The sequence below is a fragment of the Cavia porcellus genome, unplaced genomic scaffold, assembly GCF_034190915.1.
Source record: "Cavia porcellus strain 051 isolate PalLab524CR breed Dunkin Hartley unplaced genomic scaffold, mCavPor4.1 scaffold_4, whole genome shotgun sequence".
NCBI lineage: Eukaryota > Metazoa > Chordata > Mammalia > Rodentia > Caviidae > Cavia > Cavia porcellus.
The window spans coordinates 108231410-108248889 of NW_026947487.1; the positions used below are offsets into that span (position 1 = coordinate 108231410).

At 36.4% G+C, this 17480-nt stretch overlaps 1 long non-coding RNA gene across 4 annotated transcripts in view; it reads left to right on the forward strand.

Annotated features, from left to right (window-relative positions):
- Nucleotides 1-17480, forward strand: part of LOC134475792 (uncharacterized) — a 214297-nt gene that overhangs the window by 22488 nt on the left and 174329 nt on the right. The window contains exon 2 of one of the 4 annotated variants that reach the window (XR_010047051.1): nt 12606-12705. The exons of the other annotated variants lie outside the window; for them this stretch is intronic. This is a non-coding gene — a long non-coding RNA (uncharacterized LOC134475792). The remainder of the gene's footprint in view (nt 1-12605; nt 12706-17480) is intronic. 4 annotated transcript variants of the gene reach the window in all.

Below are 17480 nucleotides of genomic sequence, written 5' to 3' on the forward strand. Positions count from 1 at the left end.
ATTAGTCAGAAAGCTCCTTCCCATGGTTTTTCCATGTATTCTGATCTCTGCTTTTACCTTCTGTGTGTGTAGCTGAGAGAATCCACGACTCACACACTCAGTTTCATCCAAGACCCCTCTGTGGGATGGAACATCCTGAATGTCTGTCTCTTATGCTGCAAAAGATGCTTTTGCCACAGTCTGGGCTTTCTCTGCAAGCATATTTTCCTGATAGTGAATATCCCAAAGGTAGTACCTTTTGCAAGCCTAATATGCTGAGAATTTCCTGTGCAATCACACCCTGGGTTCTTTATTCTTAGCATTTCTTCCATCGTTCTTTCTTTTACACTTGCATTTTACTGTAACAGCAAAAGAAAATAGGCTGTGCTGTACCTTCAACATGTGCTTAGATAAATACCCAAGTCACATGTTGTTACAATCTGCACAGGAAGCAATTCCACTAAGCTTTCTGCCTCTAAATAACAAAGATTCCCTTTCTTACAGTTTTTAATAACAGTTCACACTTTGTTCTGAGCTCCCATTGGCAATATCTTAAATAAGTATATTTTTACTGAAAAACCTTTATGAAAATGTAGGCATCTTCTAAAATAATATGTTTGCTCCTCCATTCTTTTTCCTTCTCATAGCAGAGTGAAAAACATCTGTATTTCAGTTAACACTTTCTTGCAATCTAAAATTTTCTTGAATGCTACATAATATTTCTTACCTTGTAATTACTGTTCATTTCTAATGTTTCTTCTATAGTTTTAGGAATTCACAAAAGTAATTCTTACTTCCTATTACCAAAAAATCTATATTGACTTTCTATTTCTGTTGTAACACATTATTACAAAATAAGCTTGAAGCAACACAGGTGAGTTCTCTTGTACTTCTGGTCTCCAGAATTAATCTCATTGTACGAAAAGCCAGTTGCAACTAGTGCTGTGTTTCTTCAAGAAAGCTTTAAAAAGAATTTCAATCTTAGACTTTTCTAGCTTCTGGACACTGCTGACATAGTTTTCGTCATGATCCTTGTTTTCAGAGCCAATAATCACATCCCTCCTGACCGCGGGTTCAAAGCTTCTATTATGATGATTCCCGCCCAGGGCTCCTTGCCTTGCTCTTTCATTTTAATAGCTCCTGTGTTTACACTGAGCCAAATCAGACAGTCAGAGATACTCTCCTTGTCTCAAGACCCTATAATGAACCATGTCTGCAAAGATCTCTTGGTGTATGAGGTAATTCATTCAGACTCCTTCCAGGTATTAGAGTGTAGACATCTGTGGGAGCTCCTGGTCTGTTTATCACTCCTAGAGAAACGTAAAGTAGTCCAGGGCTGCTAACCTTTATCCCTAGAAGAAACAAATCTACCAACTAGAATTTCTTTTTCCTTTTTTTATTGGTACCAGGGATCAGGGATCGAACTCACAACTGCCTGCTTGCAAGGTAGGCGCTTATGCCGCGGAGCTAAATCCGACCAACTAGAATTTTGCACAAATCTTTTTGTCTTTAGCTTTTAATGTGTTTAGGCTAAATGTTTTCCAAAGTTATTTAGTTTTGGCTTTGTTTGATTTCCCTGCCTTCAGTGAGATTATGTCCTACTTTTTTTAACAGATTCTCTTGTCATGGTCTATACTGCATTCTGTCCTGTCATCCTCAGGTATCTGTCTGTCTGCCTTCCTACCTCTCTTTCCATGCTGCAAACAGGAAAGTTGAATGCTGCTACATGCATCTTACGGTTCTGACAAATGCACAGCCATGGATCTCCCACCTATGTATTACAAAGAGCAGTTCCATCACCTTAAAAATCCCAGGCAGCCCTCTTTTAGTCATTCCCACCAATTCCTACAAACTCAGCAACTGCTGACTTTTTATGTTTATAGGAAAAATTCAGTGTTTCCCTGTTTTTCCATAAAACATACTCTGTGTTACATGATTGCGATTATACAACATGTAAAGTTAAGCATTTGGCTTTTTTCCCTTAGGAAAATGCTTTTAAGATTCTACTACACTATTACATGCATTGATGGCTAGTTGTTTATTTTTATTTTTTATAATTACAGATTTGCAGATTTTTTTATTTTTATTCATATATGTTGACAGTGCATAAACAATATTTATTGTGGGGAGTTGGGTACAAGCACATAACACCTCTTACCTTGTTTTTTTGTCCCTTGCCCCTCCTATCCTGCACCCTTCCTTCCTTTGCTTGGTCTCTTCCCATTTGCAAAAGTCTGTTTCCATTTTTGTCTTTCAATTATTTTTTTATCCCCTTTCCCTCCTCTCTTTCCCTTCATCTTTTGTTTTTCTTCCTATTTGAAGAAGGTCTCCCTATTTTCTATTATCTACCTTTTTATTCTGCTCTTTATTTATATTTTGCATCTCTCATATAAAAGAAACCATGTGACAGTTAAGCTTGTGCATCTTCTTAGTATTGTGGTTTCAAGAAGCATCCATTTACCTATGAGTGCTTCAGATTCACCTTTCTTCATAGCAAAGTAACAATCCACAGTGTATAAATACCACACTTTCTTTGCACATTCATCTGTCGATGGGCATAGGGGCCATGTCCAGATTTATAAATTGTGCTGCTTTAACCCTGGTGCACATGTATCACTGTAATAGGATGTGTTTGATTCTTTTGGGAAGATATCCGGAAGGTGAATAACCTGGTCAAATGGCATTACTGTTTTTAGTTTTCTGAGGAGCTTCCCCACTGATGCGCATATGGAAGTACTAGTTTACTTTCTCATTAACAATGAAGAAGTCTTCCTTTCCCCTGCAGCCTTGCCAACACTGGCTATTACTTGATTTCTTTTTTAAAACTTTTTTTTTATTTAAAGAGAAAAACTAAATGAAGCAAAACAGTAAAAGGCTAGAAGTAATGAAAAATATACAGTAAGAGTTCACCAGTTAATAGATCACACATTGTCATCTTACAAACAGCTGTCCAGATTACAAAATTAAAGCATACAAAGTGGACGTTAATACAGTGAGATTGCAGTCAGTTCTGTTCATTGATCCAACAAAAACTCAGCAATGTGGTTCTCTATCATACACATTTAAATATACTTGCAGTTATATCCTTTAGATCACTTTCCTTCCTCTCTTTTTTACGCTAACAATCACACATTTTGGTTTCCATTACTCCCACAGTTCTTATAACTTTTTCTTTGAAAAAGAAAAGAAAACATTTAAAAAAAAGCCAAAAAACAAAAAACAAAACAAGACGGACCAAAGAAAAACCCAATGTGACAAAGCAAAACAGAGTCAGAACAGGAGGATGGACATAGTATATAATGAAAAAAAAAAGTTTACTAGGTGATCAACAATGGTTACCATTATGCCTCTTGTTATCCTAAAAAGAGTTGCTTATATCAGCTGGTATAAAAGAATTAAACAGAACAGTACAGAAGACCAATAAAACCCACATTGGAGAGCTTACAGGACTCCAAAGAAGATAATAGTCAAACAGTAATGGGCATCATAGAATATCTGGTTGCCTTCCAAATGGTTGCCTATACCCTCAAACTTGATACTATTAAGCAAAACAGAATATAATAAAATCAGTCAGAACAAGATGTGGAGAACAATACAGGGGTTCAAATCAGGTTAATAGGGAAACAAAAAAGTTACTATAATCTATTGCACTATTTTTAATTTAGTTTTCCCTTATTTAAAAGATAATAAGAAATAAATTAATTTTAAAAAAAGAAAAGAAAAAGGGGGGAGATTGAGATAAAAAAGAACATATCAATAGAACAACACCAGTCAGAACCGAAAAATTTAAGCATCATTGTGTTTTACCACCAGATAGCCTGACATAAATAGTAGTTACCATAGTAACTCTTTCCTTGAAATATTTGAGTCTAACTTCGTATTCTATAGCATCAAACTTATCAAGACAGTGTGAAACCGTTCAAGAAAATGAAATTATTGCAGGGTATTTAGAACCAGCTAGCAGAAACCGAACATCAATTTGTATATTATCTCTTTGTCTATAAAAATTTGCTTATACTATTGCATACATTAAGATATAATAAGATACAACATGTTAGAACCAATGGAAACAAATGAACAACAACTTGATGGGGCTTCAAAACAGGATGATATTAAATCAGCGCTAGCTGTTACGCTCTTATTTTCTTCAAAATAGTTATTTGTAGTATCACAGACAATAACATAAAACAACCCAGATTAAAACCATTCCAGTTAATGAATGAAAACATTATATGACGTCAAACCAGTGTGACTGGGAATCATGATTATCATGTACTTTCATGTATTCTTATCATTTCTTACACTAGGGAAACTATTCAGTATTTATACATGTGAGTTTGATTTATTTCACTTATGAGTATGGTCTCAAGCTGTGTCCATTTATTTATAAATGTCTCAATGTGATCATTATTTATAGCTCAGTAGTACTCCATTGTATAAAAATACCACAAATTTTTTATCCATTCCTCAGTTGATGGACACTTAGGTTGTTTCCAAGATCTGGCTATTACAAATTGTGCTACTATATACATGGGTGCACATATATCACTGTGGTATGATGCTTTCATTTCTTCTGGGAATATGCCTAGAAGTGGAATAGCTGGGTCAAATGGTGCTTCCAGTCCCAGCTTTCTGACAAATCTCCAGACTGACCTTCACAATGGTTGCACCAGTCTACACTCCCACCAACAGTGCAGGAGAGTTCCTTTTTCCCCACGGCCTCTCCAGCATTTGTTGTTGGTGGTTTTCTTGATCTTGGCCATTCTTTCAGGAGTGAGATGAAATATCAGTGTGGTTTTAATTTGCATTTCTCTAATGACTAGTGATGCTGAACATTTTTTCATATATTTATTTGCCATTTGTATTTCTTCATCTGAAAATTGTTTATTCATCTCAGATGCCCATTTTTGGATGGGGTCTTTGAATTTTGGAGATCTGATTTTTTAAAATTCTTTGTATGTTTTAGACAGAAGTCCTTTGTCTGAGGGGCAGTTCACTAGGATTTTTTCCCAGTTTGTGGGTTTTCTTTTCACTATGTTAGAGATTTCTTTCGATGTGCAGAAACTTTTTAATAAGATGTGATCCCAGTTATTGACTCTGGGAAGTATTTCCCATGCGGTTTGAGTCTTGTTCATGAATTCTCTACCTACCCCTATGTCTTCAAGGTTTTTACCCAATTTGTCTTCCAATAGATTTAGTGTTTCTGTTTTTAGATCTTTGATCTAAAAAGATCTTTTGATCTTTGATCCATTTAGATTTTATTTTAGTATATGGTGACAGGCATGGGTCTAGTTTTAGTTTTCAGCATATGGAGAGCCAGTTTTTCCAACACCATTTATTAAAGAGACTGTCATTCTTCCAGTGAACATGTTTGGCCCCTTTATCAAAGATAAGGTGGGGAATGTGTTGGTAGTTGTGGTTGTATCTTCTAATCTATTCCACTAATCTTCGGCTTTGTTTTGATTCCAATACCATGTTGATTTTACTACTGTTGATTTGTAGTATAACTTCAAGTCAAGGATTGTGATGCCTCCTGCCTTGTCTTTGCTGCTTAGAACTGTCCTTGCCATTCTAGGTCTCTTCTCGCTTCAGATGAATTTTAGGATTGATTTCTCAAGATCTATGAGGTATGTTGATGGTATTTTTATTGGGATTGAATTGAATCTGTATAACAGTTTTGGGAGAATGGTCATTTTCACAATATTTATTCTTCCTATCCATGAGCAAGGGATGTCTTTCCATTTTCTGAGATCATCTTCAATTTCATTTTTCAGTGTATTATAATTTTCCCTGTATAGGTCTTTCACTTCTTTCATGAGAGTAATTCCTAAATATTTCATTTTTTTGGTTGCTAATGTGAAGGGTGTGGCTTCTCTTATTTCTCTCTCTGTGATTTTGTTGTTAGTGTATAAGAATGCTATTGATTTCTGAGTATTGATTTTGTATCCAGCCACATTGCTAAATTTACTTATCATATCTAGGAGTCTTTCAATGGAGTTTTGGGGGTCTTCTATGTAGAGTATCATATCATCCGCAAATAGTGATAATTTAACTTCTTTTCCTATCTTTACACCTTTTATTTCTCTTTCATGTCTGATTGCTCTGGCTAGTATTTCCAGTACTATATTAAATAGGAGCGGTGACAGGGGACATCCTTGTCTTGTGCCTGATTTTAAAGTAAAGGCCTTCAATTTTTGGCCATTTAGTATGATACTGGCTGTTGGTTTGTCATAGATGGCCTTTATTATGTTGAGGTAAAGACCATCTATTCCAATTTTCTGCAAGGTTCTTATCATAAATGAATGTTGTACCTTATCAAAAGCTTTTTCTGCATCTATAGAAATGATCATGTGATTCTCACTTTTGACTCTATTGATATGGTGGATTACATTTATTGATTTATGTATATTGAACCATCCCTGCATACCTGGGATGAATCCCACTTGGTCATGGTGTATAATCTCCTTGATGACTTGCTGCATCTTATTTGCCAATATTTTATTGAGGATCTTTGCATCTGTGTTCGTTAGGGAGATTGGTCTGTAGTTCTCTTTTTCAGTTGGGTCTTTCTCAGGTTTTGGTACTAGATTAATATTTGCTTCCAGGAATGACTTGGGAAGCATTGCTTCCCTTTAAATTTCATTGACGAGTTTGAGGAGTGTCAGCATTATGTCCTCTTTGTATTTCTTGTAGAATTCTGCAGTGAATCCATCTGGGCCTGGGTTCTTCTTTGTAGGTAAGGACTTAATTATACATTGGATTTCATTAATAGAAATGGGGTTATTCAGCAGTTTTACATCTTTTTGACCTAGCTTTGGTACTTCATATGCTTCTAGAAATCTGTCTATTTCTTCTGTGTTATCAAACCTTTGAGAGTAGAGGTTTTTGATATAGGTGTTGATGATCTTCTGTATTTCTATTGGGTCTGTAGTGATTTCACCTTTTTCATTCCTTATTGCATGAATTTGAGCTTTTTCTTCCCTTTTTAAAATAAGGTTGGCTAGGGACTTATCAATTTTATTTATTCTTTCAAAGAACCAACTCTTTGATTCATAGATTCTTTGTATTGTTTTCTTAGTCTCGATTGCATTGATTTCTGCTCTGATTTTTATCATTTCCTCTCTTCTTTTGGCTTTGGGCTTGACTTGCTCTTCTTTTTCTAGATGTTTGAGGTGTACATCAGGTTATTTATTTGTATGTGTTCTGTTTTCCTGATGTGGGAACTCAGTGCAATAAATTTTCCTCTGAGGACAGCATTCATTGCATCCCACAGAATATGTTAAGTTGTATTTGTGTTTTCATTTGTTTGTAGGTATTGTTTAATTTCCTCTTTAATTTCCCCTGTGACCAACTGATTACTCAAGAGTGTGTTATTCAGTTTCAATGTGTTTGTGGGATTTTTGCAGTATCTTTTATCATTAATTACTAGTTTCATAGCGCTATGATTTGATAACATGCAGGGGATGATTTCAACTCTTTTGCATTTCTTTTAATATGTTCTGTGAGTTAATATATGGTCTATTTTAGAGAATGACCCATGTACTGCTGAGAAGAATGTGTATTCTGCTGTTGTTGGGCAGAATACTCTGTATATGGCTATCAATTCCATTTGTTCACAGGTGTGATTCAGTTTTTTTATTTCTTTGCTGATTTTCTGTCTTTTTGATCTGTCCATTGGTGTCAATGGTGTGCTAAAATCTCCTGTTATAATTGTATTACTGCTAATTTGGTTTTTCATTTCTGCTATTACTTGTTTTATATAACTGGGTGCTTTGGAATTTGGTGCATATATATTTAAGATAGTTATCTCTTCCTCTTGAAGTTTTCCCATAACCAGTATGTAGTGACCTGCTTTATCTCTTCTGATCATTATTGGTTTGAAGTTCACATTGTCTGCAAACAGAATAGCTACCTCCGCTTTTTTTTGGGTTCGTGTTGCATGAAGTATTGTTTTCCATCTTTTGACTTTCAGTGTGTGAGTATCCTTTGGGTTAGATGGGTTTCTTGTAGAGAGCATATGGTTGGATTTTGTTTGTTGATCCATTCTTCCAGTCTATTTCTTTTAATTAGTGCATTGTGACCATTTACATTAACGGTTATAACTGTTATATATTGGTTTATTGCTGACACGTTATATTTCTGCTGTTGCATCTTTATCTTTCTGTTCTATTTAATTGTCTGCTTTGTTAAGTGGTTTTTTAAGTGTATCTAAACTGTCTTTCAGTATTCTTTGCAGGATTGGCTTGGTGATCATGAATTTCTTCAGCTATTCTTTGTCGTGGAAGTATCTAATTTCTCCATCGATTTTGAAAGACAGTTTTTCAGGGTACATCCATCTAGGTTGAAAATCATTTTCCTTTAGGGTCTGAAATACTTCACTCCATGCTCTTCTTGTCTTTATTGTTTGTGTTGAGAAGTCTGCTGTGATTCTGATAGGTTTTCCTTTATAGGGGATCTGTCTGTCTATTCTCTCTGACAGCTTTTTTTTTTTTTTTTTTTTTTTTTTTTTTTTTGGTCTTTTTGCTTTTTATCGGTACCAAGGATCGAACTCACAACTGCCTGCTTACAAGGCAGGCGCTTATACTGCTGAACTAAATCCCCAGCCTCCTTTTTGACAGCTTTTAATATTCTATTCTTTTGTTCGATTTCTGGAATGGTGATTATTATATGTCTGGGTGTAGTTTTATTTTGGTTATGGCTATTTGGAGTTCTATGTGCCTCATTGATCCTGATATCAGTTTCCAATTTCATGTTTGGGAAATTTTCAGCTATTACTTCTCTAAATATCCTCTTGACATTGTTTATTTTGTCTCCTTCTTTTTCATTTATCCCTATCAACCTTATGTTGTTTTTCTTTGTGTCATCTTGCAGGTGTTGAATTGTTATTTCCTGATTTCTTGTTATTTTTAAAAGATCTTTCCTTTCCTGTTCACTGGCTGCAATCTTGTCTTTGAGGTCCGAAATTCTATCTTCGCATTCATTGAGGCAGTTTTTACATCTTTCAATGGAGTTTTTGATTTCCTGTATATCTCTTTGCATGTGTTTTATATATTCTGTTTGTTTCTTATATTGTTCATCCAGAGATTCTATCTTTTTGTTTAGTTCCTCCAATTTTTTAGCTGTGTCTCCTTTAGATATGTTCAGCATCTCCTTCATTTCTTTTATTATTTCTTCTTTTACCTGATTGATTACTTCTGGTTTGAATTCCTTTAAAGCTTCCCAGAATTGCTTCTTTATTTTAGTTACTATTGTTTCAGGTATTTCAAGTATATGGCATGTATTTTCTTCTATGTACATGGTTTCCTAGGCTTTCTTGTGATGGGTTGGATGTTTGAGATTGCATTTTGGTCTTTCGTTTTGTCATTTTCCTATATTACTGTGTTTCAAGTGTTGTTCCAGAGTTTCCCCTGGCTGTGTTGTAAATTGACTCTTATGTCCTGGGCTCTTGGGACTACTCTGGTAGTAGCTCCCTCCTTGGGCAGCGGAGCCCCTGGATTAAAAGAGGCTTGCCATGTACTTCTCAGGTAGACCTAAAGCCTCCTCAATTTGCATAGTTTCCCCTTGTGGTAGCAAAGCTCCCCTAAGGGATAGAAGGCCACCTGGTGTGGTCCAGGCAATCTCAAATTCTGTTAAGCCCAGTATAGTGTGGCTGCAAGTCCAATGGGCCCCCAACCCCCTAGAGAAAGAATCTCATAATCTCCCAGGGATTGGATGTTATGTAACAATCCAGCTCCTTGGATGGCAAAACTCCCCAGGCTGATAGAAGGTTCCCTTATGGCCTAAGTAGGCCTCAAACCTCCTCAGCAGGATTGCTCCTACCTCCAGGCAGTGGTAGTAGTGCTGGTGCTCTCCAGATCAAAAGAAGGTTGCAGGCAAGGTCAGAGCTGGGCCCAGCTCTCTCCTTCTGGCCAGCAGCTGTGGTGTGCTCCTTGGCCAGACGAGGCAGCGGGCGGGGCTGGACCTGAGTACCCTCCACTGGGCTGGGCCCTCTCCTTCTGACCAGCAGCGGTGGTAGTGTGCTTCCCGGGCGGGAGAGGCGGCAGGCAGGGCTTGACCGGAGTCCCCTCTGCTTGGCTGGGGCCTCACCTTGTGGTCGGCAGCAGTGGTAGTCTATTACTTGATTTCTTGACATTGGTCATTCTTTCTGGAGTAAGATGGGTAAATTCAGAGAGCCTTGTAAGAAATAATATACAGAAATCTGTGTAACTGTGAGCACAAGTTTTTCCAGATTGTGACATTTTATAACCCCACAGGCTAGTTGCAGTGACATAATTATAGTAGTAAACAATTAAAAAATAAAATTCCACCAGAAACCCAATGATCCCTAATTCCATCTCCGTGGAGTCTCTGTTCTCTCTCTTACTGCGCACACTTCCTCCCTCCTTCCCTCCTCCAGCTCCTGTGGCAGAAAGTGAGTGGTACATTTCCCATTTCTATATTTTCTTCATTTGATGAACCTGGCACGTCTAGTGACGGCAGCTGCGGGTTCAGTGCTGAGAGTCTGTGCGCTAGGTGCTGAGGCTCCTGTCGGTGCAGTGATGTAGATGTGTACTGAGCAAGGGGAATCGCGGTTCAGAGAGTCTCTGGTGGCAGCAGTGGTGATGATTTGCTCTCCATGGTGATGCACACAGTTAATCAAAAATTGGCAATGGTCCTCAGGACAGACTCAAGAGTAGATGAGTTGTTTCCTTTTCCTTTTTCAACTGTAGAAGTTATATAGAAATAGAATAAGTAGAATAGAAATAAAAGGCTATAAGGTGACAAGAAATAATACTAGTGGTGATTATCTGTTTAAACATCAAAGTAGGACCAATGCTTTCTTCTTATTTCTGCATCATTAATGAAACACATATTGATTGTATAATTGGGAAAGGAAAATAAGCATTTTTAAGTACTGCAAGTTTCTGTTAGTATTTATGACACTTCACAAAACATCTTTTGTTGACATTCTACTAATGATATCATGCAACAGCCCAGTACTTTGCTCTTATGAAGATAGTTTGGATAATTTTTGACTTGTATCATATTTGTCATTTCAGGAGATATTTTCTAAGAAATCTGATGACCCTTTTACATAATGTACAAGGGACTCTAAATTTTGGCATCTCTTTTTTCAATATAAGCCATTATTAAAAACTGAAGTACCATTTGCTGATATTCAAATTTCCCTCCGAATTTCTGAAATGATATTATGTGATGAAAATTTGTAAATGCTTTCAGCGGATGGAATTTCCATCCTCAGTTTTCCCACCTTGCTGAGATGAACTAATTTGTTTGTTGCCACAAGCATCTGAAGGGCACTGACAGTCACTTCCTAATGAACCATTAACAGCAGGTTGCACACCTTTTCTTCTCAAGTCTTTGACAGCTTTTCATCCTTAAATAACAAAAAGTTGCGCTACCCAGATTGCAGCCACACAGAATCCTCCTGCACTGTGCATGCTGTTTTCTCCACAGTTATTTCTTTTCCAAAATCCTCATCTGGTTCTGAGGTTGCAGGTGTAACTCCAAGGAGGGGGTGTTCTGTTTAGATCCACAGCGTTCTCCCAAAGTCTCATGTCTTCAGAGGTGGGACGTTCAGGTGATTGGATCATGGGGGCTTTAGCTTCACCAGAGGAGTAACCCATTGATGGGAGCATCATTTCAGGGTTTTATCAGGAGGCGGTGAACATTTGAGAGGTGGGGCCTCTTCAACAGGAGTGGAGATTGGGAGCCTTAAATACCTATGTTGTGTAGGAAAGTGGGTGAAGATAATAGCTTTTCAAAGAAGTCCTTGGATTTCAGAAACTAACTCTCTCATGAAAATCACATTGGAGAATTTGCTTATTTTAGGAGTAGATGTGAGACAGAAATTGTTACTGGGTTTGCCTTAGTGATGTTGAGTATGAAACCTTGCCTGGTGTTAGTCTTACTGTGTAGTTCCAGTATATCTGCAAATGTGACTAGAAGCAGGAAGAAATGTGTCAGGGAGCCCAGAGGCTCTTTGAGTGAAGATTTACCTGTCCCAGAATCTCTGCTAAGGTTAAAGGTGAAGCTGACTTGCTTATCACGCATGAGATCCTGAGTTTGATCCCCAGCACCACACACACACACACACACACACACACACACACACACACACACACACACAGGTTTCTAATGTTTCCCTACACTTTCTTTCTGATGTCTAAGAAGCTCATACCACTAGGCATGAGTGTTATATTTCCTGCAAGTGTAAACTGTTATGAAAGAGGAGCCAATGTCTACTCAAAGAGCCTGAGATGAAGATTGATAAAGGTTTATGCCTCTCAGAAAAGGGGGAAGAAAGCTCTTTTGATCATTCTCATGCAAATCCCTAATAGCTGACAGATATCTGCCTTAGGCTGTTGTGTATACCTTTTTAAAATGCCTGGGGAACAATCAGCTTAGGAGCTAAGCTTTCCTTTTGAAGATATTTTTTTCCCTTACAGTTTAAACAATTATAGGTGCTAAGCTTTTCCCTTTAAATAGCTACTTCCTTACGATTTTTCCTTGGATAATTATTTTGGTGGTAAAGATAACAAAAGAATGCAGTTGACTTCTGGGTTTGTTTATCTGAGCAGCTCCAACTCACCTGTCCTTTCACTGTGCTCCTGTTTGTCATCAAGAAAGGAAGCACAAACCTGGCACCAGCTACTGTTCCCTGGGTTCCAGCAGGGATGCACTTCAAGGCCTCCCAGCTCCCCTGAAGGAGGTGTAAAGTCCCAGGTAAGAGTTTTCTTTTGTTTTCAGGTTTGTTTCATTTTTAATGGACAAACAATGATTGAACATGTTTACGGAGTACAAAGGATATTTCAGTACACACCCTCATTGTGGATCAATCAGATAGGAGTAATTGGTGTTTCTATCACCTCATGTATTTATTATTTCTTTGTGGTGAGAACATTTAAAATCCTCTCTCTCAGTGATTTTGAAATTACAACCTATTATTATAGCAGTGAGGTGCACAAGGGCACCATAACTCATGCATCCTATATAACTGTCACTCTTGTTCTTCTTTTTTTTTCAAATTTTATTTAAAGAGAATAAAACAGAACAAAACAGAAAAAGGGTAGAAATAATACTTAATTTCCAAAAAAAAAAAAAAAAACGGTAAGAAATCACTAGGTGATAAATTATTGTCCTCTTAGAAATAGTTGTTCAAGTTACAAAAGTAAAGTATACAAAGTGGACAAACAGCGAGAATGCAAACAGTTCTGTTCAATGATCCAACAAAAACTTAGTAATATGGTTATCAATCCTACACACTTAAAATACATGAAATTATATCCTTTTTTTCCTCTTTTTTTTTTTTTTACTATGGCAGTTACACATTTTGGGTTTTATTATTCCTAGTTTCTTATTACTTTTTTACCCTAGAGATACAATGTTATATTTATAAATATGATTCTTATTTATTTCACTAAGGAAGATAGTCTCAAGTTGTCTCCATTTACCTATGAAGGCCTCAAGATTATCCATTTTATAGCTGAGTAATAGTCCATTGTATAAAAATACCTCTTTTTCTTCCACTCTGCTGTTGATGGGGATCTTGGTTATTTCCAAGATTTGGCTATTACAAATTGTGCTGCTATGAACATGGGTGCACATATATCTCTGTGATATGACGTTTTCAGTTTTTCTGGGAAAATACCCAGGAGGGAAATACCTAGATTGAATGGAACTTCCATTCGATTCTCCATACTGATTTCCATAGTGGTTGCACCAGTCTGCACTCCCACCATCAGGGGAGCAGTGTTCCTTTTTCCCCTGCAGCCTCACCAACATTTGTTATCAGTTGGTTTCTTGATGGCAGCCATTCTTTCTTGAGTAAGATGAAATCTCAATGCTGTTTTAATTTGCATTTCTTAAATGACTGGTGATGGTGAATATTTCCTCATGTATTTATTTGCCATTTGTATATCTTCATCTGAGAATTGTGTTCTCATCTCAGATGTCCATTTTTGGAGAGGGTGTTTGAATTTGGGGTGCTTGATGTTTTTCAGTTCTTTGTATGTTCTGGATATAAGTCCTTAGTCTGAGGGGTTGCTGAGTATAATTCTTTCCCATTCTGTGTTTTTTCTTTCCACTCTGTTGGTGATTTCTTTTGAAGTGCAGAAACTTTTCAATAAAATGAGACCCTAGTTGTTGATTCTTTGAAGTGTTTCCCATGCAGTTTGCACTGTGTTTATGAATTCTCTGCCTACCTCTATGTCTCCAAGATTTCTACTTACCTTGTCTTCTAGTAGATTTAGTGTTTCTGTTTTAATATTTAGATCTTTGTTCCATTTAGACTTTAGTTTTGTGCATGTTGATAGGCATGGATCTAGTTTCAGTCTTCAGCATATGGAGAGCCAATTTTTCTAACACCATTTATTAAAGAGGCTATCCTTCTTCCAGTGATCATGTTTAGCCCTTTTTTCAAATATCAGGTAGCTGAGTGTGTTTGTAGTTGTTCTTGCATCTTCTAATCTTTTCCATTGATCCCCAGGTCTATTTCTTTGCCAGTACCATGCTGATTTTATCACTGTGGTTTTGTAGTATATTTTCAAGTCAGAAATTGAGATGCCTCCTGCCTTGCCTTTGTTGCCCAGAATTGCTTTTTCCAAATGAATTTTAGGAGTATTTTCTCTAGATCTGTGAGGTATGTTAATGGTATTTTGATTGGGATTGCATTAAAACTGTATAACAGTTTTGGGAGTATGGCCATTTTCACAATGTTGGTCCTTCCTATCCCAGAGCAAAGAGTATCCTTCATTTTCTAATATCCTCTTCATTCTCCTTTTTTAACTTAGCATAATTTTCAGCATATAGGTCTTATATATTCTTAGGTTGATTCCAAAGTATTACATCTTTTAGATGCTATTGTGAAGGGCAATATTTCCATAATTTCTCTCTTGGTGAGTTTTTTGTTTGTGTACAGGAATGTTACTGATTTTTGAGCATTGACTTTGTATGCAGCTACACTGCTGAATTTGTTTATTCTAGTAGTCTTTTAGTGGAGTTTTTTGGGTCTTCTATATACAGTATCATGTCATCTGCAAATAGTGATAATTTAACTTCTTCCTTTCCTGTCTTTATTCCTTTTATTTCTCTCTTTTGTCTGATTGCCCTGGCTAGTATTTCCAGAACTATATTGAATAGGAGTGGTGATAGTGGACATCCTTGTCTTGTTCTTGATTTTAAAGTGAAAGTTTTCAGTTTTTGTACATTTAGTATAATGTTGGCTGTTGGTTTATCATAGATGACCTTTATAAGACTGAGGTAGACACTGTGCATTCTGTGTTTTCTAAGGGTTTTTATCATGAACGTTTATTGGACTTTATCGAAAGCTTTTTCTGCATCTATTGAGATGACCATGCGATTTTTGTTTTTGGCTCTATTGATGTGGTGTATTACATTTATTGATTTGGTATGTTAAACCATCTCTGCATTCCTGGGATGAATCCCATTTGATCATGATGCATACTCTTCTTGATGATTTGCTGCACTCTATTTGCCAGTATTTTATTGAGAATCTTTGCATCAATGTTCATTAGTGAGACTGGCCTATACTTCTCCTTTTTGGATAGGTCTTTCTCCAGTTTTGCTATGAGAGTAATACTTGCCTCCAGGAATATTTTATGTAGAATTGCTTCCTTTTCAATTTCATTGAAGAATTTAAGTAGTATTGGTATTAAATCTTCTCTAACTTTCTTGTAGAATTCAGCCACGAATCCATCAGGACCTTGGCTTTTCTTTGTTGGTAAGTTTTTAATTATGTTTCAATTTCTATAGTTGATATTGGGTTATTCAAAATTTCTGTATCTTCTTGGTTGAGCTTTGGTAGTTCATGTTTCTAGAAATCTGTGCATTTCCTCTGTGTTTTCCACTCTATGTGAGTAGAAATTTTCAAAGTAGGTATTCATGATCTTTTGAATTTCCATGGGATCTGTAGTAATTTCCCCCTTTTCAGTCCTTATTGCGTGAATTTGGATTTTTTTCTTTTTCTTTATGTTAGCTAGAGGTTTGTCAATTTTGCTTATTCTCTCAAAAAACCAGCTTTTTGATTCATTAGTTCTTTGTACTGTTTTTTTCTTTTAGTTTCAATTGCATTTATTTCTGCTCTAATCTTAAAATTTCCTCTCTTCTATGAGCTTTGGGTTTAACTTGCTCTTCTTTTCTAGAAGCTTGAAATGAAGCATTAGATTCTTTATTTGTGCTCCTTCTGTTTTCTTGGTATGCCAGTTTATTGCTATATATTTCCCTCTTAAGACCGCTTTCATTGCATCACGCAGATTACAGTATGTTGTTTCTGCATTTTCATTGAATTGTAGGTATTGCTTTACTTCTTCTTTAATTTCATCTGTAGCCTACTAGTTGTTCAAAAGGTTATTATTTAATTTCCATGTGTTTATGCAGCTTTTGCAATTTTTTGCCATTAATTTCCAATTTCACTGCACTATGGTCAGATATTATGCATAGGATAATTTCAATGTCTTTGCAGTTACTTAAGAATGTTTTATGGGATAATATGTGGTCTATTTTGGAGAATGTCCCATGCACAGCTGAGTAGAATGTGTATTCTGATATTGTTGGGTACTCTGTATACATCTACTAAGTCCAATTGCTTGCAGGTATGATTCAGTTCCATCATTTCTTTGCTGATGTTTTGTGTAGTTGATCTATCTCTTTTTGACAATAGGCCATTAAGGTCCCCTGTTATAATTTTGTTCTTGTGTATTTGGTTTTTCATGTCCATTAGTATCTGTCTTATATAGTTGTGTGCTCCTGTATTTGGTGCATATGTATTTATAATTGTGAGTTCTTCCTCTTGAATTTTTCCACTAATGAGTATGTAGTGGCCTTCTTTATCTCTTTTAATCATTTTAGATTTGAAGCTCACATTGTCTGCAAATAGAACAGTTATGTCTGCTTTTTTCTGGGTTCCTGTTACATGGAATACTGTTTTCCATTCTTTGACTTTTAATCTATGAGTTTCCTTTTGGGTCAGATGTGTTTCTTGCATACAGCATACTGTGGGATCATGTTTCTTAATCCATTCGGTCAACCTATTTCTTTTGATAGACGAATTGAGGCCATTTATATTTATGAGTATCACTGATATGTACTGGATTGACTTTGCCATGTTATGTTCCAGTTCTTTGCTTTCTGCTTTTCCCCCTTGTTTAATTGCTTGTCCTACCTTGTGGTTTCTTTCTGTTGTTGTTATGGGGATTGTGGTCATTTTTATCTCTAGTATTCTTTCAATACTCTTCTAGGGTTGGTTTGGTGGATGTGAATTTCTTCAGTTGTTCTTTGTCATGGAAGTATCTTGTTTCTCTGTTAAATTTCTGGGTATATCAGTCTGAGTTGAAAGTTGTTTTCTTTTAGGACTTGAAATACCTCGCTTCAAGCTTTTCTTCACTTGAGAGTTTGTGCTGAAAAGTCTGCTGTCATTATAATGGGCTTTCCTTAATAGATGAGTTTTGTCTTTTCTCTAACAGCTTTTAGTACTCTGTTTT